Source organism: Myotis brandtii, unplaced genomic scaffold, assembly GCF_000412655.1.
Source record: "Myotis brandtii unplaced genomic scaffold, ASM41265v1 scaffold179, whole genome shotgun sequence".
In the NCBI taxonomy this organism is placed as follows: Eukaryota; Metazoa; Chordata; class Mammalia; order Chiroptera; family Vespertilionidae; genus Myotis; species Myotis brandtii.
In genome coordinates, this window is record NW_005356635.1 from 2623251 (window position 1) to 2629875 (window position 6625).

The window sequence follows — 6625 nt, forward strand, 5'->3', positions numbered from 1 at the left end:
TACAAGTTTTTTTTTTGTTTTTTGTATTGTTGTTTGTGTGTGTGTGTGTGTATGTGTATGTGTTTTTGTTCATCCTCACCGTTGATTTTCAGAGAGCCTGGAAGGGAGGAAGGAGGAAGAGAGAAAGAGAGAGAGACAGAAACATTGATGTGAGAGAGACACATTGATTGGTTGCCTCTGGCATGCACCCTGACTGGGGTCAAATCTGCAACCCAAGTATATGCCCTTGGTCAGGGATCAAATCCGAGACCCTTCGATCCAAGGCCAATGCTCTAACCACTGAGGCACTGGCCAGGGCCATGCACAAGTTTTTTTTGTTTGAATATCTGTTATCAGTTCTTTTAGGTATGTAACTAGGAGAAGAATTATGGGTTATATAGTAACTTTTTTGGAAACCACAAAACTGATTTTCTAATATATTTTATTGATTTTTTACAGAAAGGAAGGGAGAGGGATAGAGAGTTAGAAACATCGATGAGAGAGAAACATCGATCAGCTGCCTCCTGCACACCTCCCACAGGAGATGTGCCTGCAACCAAGGTACATGCCCTTGACCAGAATCGAACCTGGGACCTTTCAGTCTGCAGGCCGACGCTCTATCCACTGAGCCAAACCAGTTAGGGCCACAAAACTGATTTTCACAGTGACTGCCATTTTCTATTCCCACCTGCCATATATGAGGATTCCAATTTCTCCATATCCTAGTTAACATTTATTATTTTCCTTTTCTGTTTTATTTATAACCATTCTAGTGGGTGTGAAGTGGTATCTCATTGTGGTTTTGATTTGAAGTTCCCTAATGACTAATGATGTTGAGCATATTTTCATACCCTTTTTGGCCCTTGTATACCTTTTTTGGAGAAATATCCATTCAAATTATTTGCCCATTTTAAAAGTTGATTTTTGTCATCTTGTCACTAAGTTGTAAGAGTTCTTTATTTATTCTAGATACTATACCCTTATCAGATATATGGTTTACAAATATTTTCTTTCATTCTGTAGTTTATATTTTCACTTTCTTTTAGTTATTTTTTATTATTTCAATCGCCTTTTATTTATCATTTAGTTAGTTAGTTAATCCTCACCTGAAGATATTTTCCATTAATTTTAAGAGAGTGGGAGGGGAGAGACAGAGAGAAACAGAGAGAGAGAAGCATTGATGTGAGAGCAATACATCAATTGGTTGCCTCCTGCACAGAGATCAAGACTGCAACTGAGGTACGTGCCCTTGACCGGAATTGAACCCAGGATGCTTCAGTACGTGGGCTGATGCTTTATCCACTGAGCCAAACTGGTTGGGGCTGTAGTTTTACTTTCTTGGTAATGGGCTCCCATACACAAAATTTTATTTTTATTTTGATGAAGTCCAATTTAACTAATTTTTATTTTGTTGTTTGTGCTTTTGGTTTCATATCTATGAGTCCATTGCTAAATCTAAGAACATGAATTATAATTTTTGTTCTTATATTAAGGTCATTGATCCACTATGAGTTAATTTTTATATGTTGTATGAAGTAGAGGTCCAACATCATTCTTTTGTATATGGATATCTGTGTGTTACAACACTATTTGTTGCAGAGACAATTTTTCCCCAACCTTGTTGAAAATTAATTGTGTACAGATGTATAGGTTTATTTCTGACTCAATTCTAGCCTTTGGATTGTATGTCTATTCTTGTGCTACTACCACTATTTTGATTACAGTAGCTTTGTAGCAAGTTTTGAAATCAATGATGTCCTCTTTGTTCTTCTTTTTCAATATGATTTTTGGTTATTCAGGTCCCCTTGAAATTCCATTTGCATTTAAGTGTCAGTTTTCCCATTTCTGCAAAGATTGCCAAATTTAAAGTGGGATTTTAATAGGGAGTTCACTGGATCTGGAGACCATTTTGAGCAGTATTGCCATTTTAACAGCATTGAGTCTTAGAATCCATAAACACAAGATATTTTCCATTTATTTACATCTTCTTTAATTTCTTTCAGCAATATTTTATAGTTTTTAGTATACAAGTCAAGTATCTCTTGGTTAAATTTATTCATAAATAGTTTTGTTCTTTTTTGTACTATTGAAAAAAGAATTTCTTTTCATTTTACTATCACATTGTTTATTGTTTTTGCATATTGGTTTTTGTATCATGCAACTTTGTTGAATTTGTTTATTAACTTAGATTTGCTTTTATTTATTTATTTTTTATTTTTTAACCCTTCACCAAGACAAAGTACGGACTCAATTTCCCTGAAAAGTTTTACAAGAGAGTTATTTTGTGTTGTTTCATTTAACTGAGGATATTTTTGGAGTTCTAGTTTTACGTGAAGTTCTAACCCAATTCTCTATCTTTAGGAACCCTAGGTTTTGTTTCTTATAATCACATGTGGCTACTAATATCAAGACTTCTGTTTAGATGGTTTTGGAAATCACCAATGCTCTTTGCTCTGGATTTATACTTTGGCTTAATTTGACTTTTCTTGCCAGCTCAGCAATCTGAGTGAATGTGGATGCATTTGTATGTACATATTTTCTTTACCATTTTACATGTTTCTCAATAGATTAGTTTGACAGAATATTTTTCTACTATATGACTAGAAATAGAAATCCCCCTTAGAGGATTTTTGTGGGAATTAAAAGGGATTATGTTTACAAAAAACAGAAGATGAGACCTGTCACGTAGTTCCTAGTCAATAGATGTTGTTACAGATTGAAAGTTTGTGTCCCTCCAAAATTCATGTGTTGAAATCCTAATCACCAATGCAATGGTATTTGGAGGTTGAGTTTGCCATGTAAGGACACTGATTGAAGACAACTGTCTATAAACTAGGAAGCTAGTCCTCACCAGACACCAAATCTGCCAGCACCTTTACTTGGGACTTCTCAGCCTCCCGAGCTATGAGAAAAAGTTGATTTATTAAGCCATCCAGTCTGTGGTATTTTTGTTATAGCAGCCTGAGTTGACTAAGACAGATATAATTTCACTGCTAATTTTTTTCAAGAAATGCATAATGATGTATCACTGGTTACCTTACCTTTGAAATAGAGAGTTATTTGAAACTACTATTGTGGAAAATTCAATACAAACCTGAATCTTGCTTGAGATGTATGATTTTACTTGAAGTAGTTTTTTTAAAGCTCACTGCAACATTGCTCCTCTGACATTTCACTGACATGGATGACAACAACAGTGATAATAACATGGGGATTATTTCTGGTATACTTTATAGAAGTGAACATTCTGGGGTACCACTTTTTAATTTACATATTTTACTGGTGTACATTAATTAGTGTGAAACAAAAACCAACCAGAAACAACCTGAAGTTTTGATCAAATATTTTACTCTGCTGGATTCCCATGTGTGAAAGCATGGATACTCTTCAAAGAAGAGCAGAATTAAATTCCAAGGAAATACCTATGGAGTATCTTATTATGGCAAGCTTAACCTGTAAGCCAACTCAGTGAAAGTCTAGGAGAGATATAATTTCATCATGAAGAAGACTAAAATAGGATTGAAGTGAACTGAACCTCTATTCTGCAAAATAAGGTTCTGTCAGAACTGCAGAGGCCAGTTACTCATTGATCCAACCTAAGCATTGATTATTTTGTGTCTGTGCAACCCACCTGGTTTCTACCTTCTGAAAGTTTGAGAATGATTTTTCTATAGTTAAAATGCTTTTCATTCAAAATAGCAAGTTCTTCAACTGTTTATCTGCAGGCTTCATATATGTCATAATTTTTAAAATGTATTGAGATATACTTATCAAACACATCAATTAGATCTTAATGCTGATAAAATTAATTTTTGTTTGATGTCTGATAAAATGCTTATATACAAAATCACACCATCTTTTACCACCTTAAAGCATGAACTTATTCTGTCTACTTACTACATTTTTGTCCCAGTAGCAGCAAATGTCATTGTGTGCCTTGGGGTTTCAAACATTTGGGACTTTCTTTTGCTTTCAAACTTTTTGCTATTACTACAGTTTGAGTCAGTGTTACTATACATGAATGTAATAGTTCTGCTGTTGTATTATAAGAGGCTAATTATATTGCTTTTGCTAATGAATTATTCATGGTATAATCACAGAAATTCACTCCACACAATGCTTTATTTTACATGCTAATTGGAACATGGTACATATTTCACATTTTCATCTAGAATAGTCTCACGCAATAACCTGTTTGTGGATATAGGCGTTTACATTGACCTCAATATTCCTCTTTCCTCTAAACAGTACTTGATAATGTGTATATTTCACCAGGGTAGTATAGGTCATTCAGAGTTAGAGCCCTGCTAATAATTTTAAGGCCCTCCAGTTATTGCTTATTAATAAAATTTCCAAGAAAATTTCCTCAATATAAAACATTGTGTTACCCAGGACCTTCCAAATAGCAGACATTTCTTCTTTTGTCTTCTTCTAACTCACATTTCATAAACTCATCCCTTTCTCTAGTCTTCCTCAAAACCTAGATTTTTTTCATTTAATTACTGTTCTCTAATTTGTACTTATTCATTTATGCCAACAAATCACTTACATATAATCCTAAAATATTATATATGGAGTATTATTGACCAGTTGCTGTGTATCCTAACACATATGCACCACAATCTGCCATTGCTTATTACTCACTACCCATGTTACCTTTCATGACCTGTCTACTTTTCAAGTCCTCCCTAAAGCATCCACTCTTCCAAGTGAACTTATCTTTCATTTTATTTGGCCCAGTTTGCTTATTTGTTCAGAAGCATAGCAGGCTCATACCACTACCTACAACTTTGTTTATGCCACCTACAATTCCCCAAATTTACTTATACCTGTGAAATACTTGTCATTCTCTCAAGGCCAAGTACACATGAAATCTAGGCTATGAATCATTCTCAAGTTATCACTACCTTATGTGGCTTTTACCAGATGCCCCTCAGCACATGCCATACTTAAGCATTTTATTATCTTTTATCTTTACTCTTTATTTTTGCTTTTTACTCTTGTTCATCCTCATTACATGTGTTTAATTTTACCTTCCTAACAAGATTATAAATTTTTGAGAGTCTAAATAATACCATAAATTCTATTTCTCCTTTTGAAAGGATGAACAAATTCTTGCTGCCCAGTAGAATCTAACACATCATAAATGCTAATAGCCATTTATTTTATTTGACTCATTATTAATGCTTATATGGCAAGTGTTTACATTTACATAATAGCACTAAAGAGGATCCAAATGAACAAGCTATATTTCAGTTTGGGGGTAGTACTTTAGGCAAGCATATTTACCATATAATTAAATAGTGAGTATTATGTATGAGAGCCCAGAGTTGAAAAATTATTTGACCTATCTTTTCTGCACTTTAAATATCCTACATCAACCTTTCAGATGTGAGGATGATTTTGCTGCACTATCTGCTATCCAGTTGATTGTTGGGGTGAATTTAGTTCATCTGGATGATTCACCAGGTGTTCCTTTCATTCCTGTATGCTGAAATTATGGGATAGAATTGAGAGGTTGAACATCTCACTTAGAGGAGAAGGACCATTCTATATCAAGAGTATGAAGAAGGTTGTACCTCCTCACTAACATATTTTAGAAAACAAAAGCAATCATCAGTATTTCTACACATGAAAAAAAGTATCTATGCCTAGCTATTACACATATTTGCAAGATATGATTTTAATGAAAAGAACATTTTAAAATAGTTTCCTTGGAAACATGCAAGAGCTACACTGCAAATTTTAGCAAGGGAAACTAGAAACCATGTCTATCTTATTTCTACTGTGTCCCCAGAGCACAGCACAGTGTGTAGCACCTTGCAGATGCTCAATAAATATTTCTTGGAGGCATACCTTCATGCACAGATTGTCAGGATCCTCCTGGGCTAAAATAGAGGTTTAAATTGAGGCCGTTTTTACTCCCTGCTTAATAGTGACAAGCTATTGATAGCTGGGCGTTGCCAAATTCTCATTAGTTTCTAAAAGTCAGGAACTGCATTTAGAAAAAAGCTGCTCACTTACAGAGAGGTCATCTATCCAACGACCTCAAGTACCAGGAACACAGGTAAAACCCAGGAAGCAAGTTTAAAAAAAAAAGGCATCTGAGGATCCAAAATTGAAACCATGTGCTAAAGCTTATGCTCTTTTCTCTAAGAAAAAGCCCTCAGACCAGCACTCAGTGTAATTTACGCTTCTTCTAGACATCATCTGAACAAGTTTGGTTGTCTGCTTTTCCAACCAATAGAGATGAAAAGCAGGAAATTAGAAGGTGGGCAGGGCAGCTAGGTAGACTTGGAGTTAGCTGCATAGAAGACAAACTAGAGGAAGAAACCCATACCACTCTGTACACAATCCCCATCAAAATTCAGAAGAAAATATATAAGAAAATATATCAAGATGTCATTAGAGGTTATTACTGAACAATTAGCTGACACTTTTTTCACATGTTATAAACATTTAGATGTATGTTTACTAGTATAATCAGAAAAGCAATACCGATGTTTTCAATAAAATAAAATTTAAAGAATTCTTCCTTGACTCTCCCAGGAAAGCTCTATTCTTGTATCTATTAGGAGTATTTACTAAATTGTACTTATAAGCCAAATGTTTATTTGTCACCTCTTCCATTGGACTGTAAGTTTTT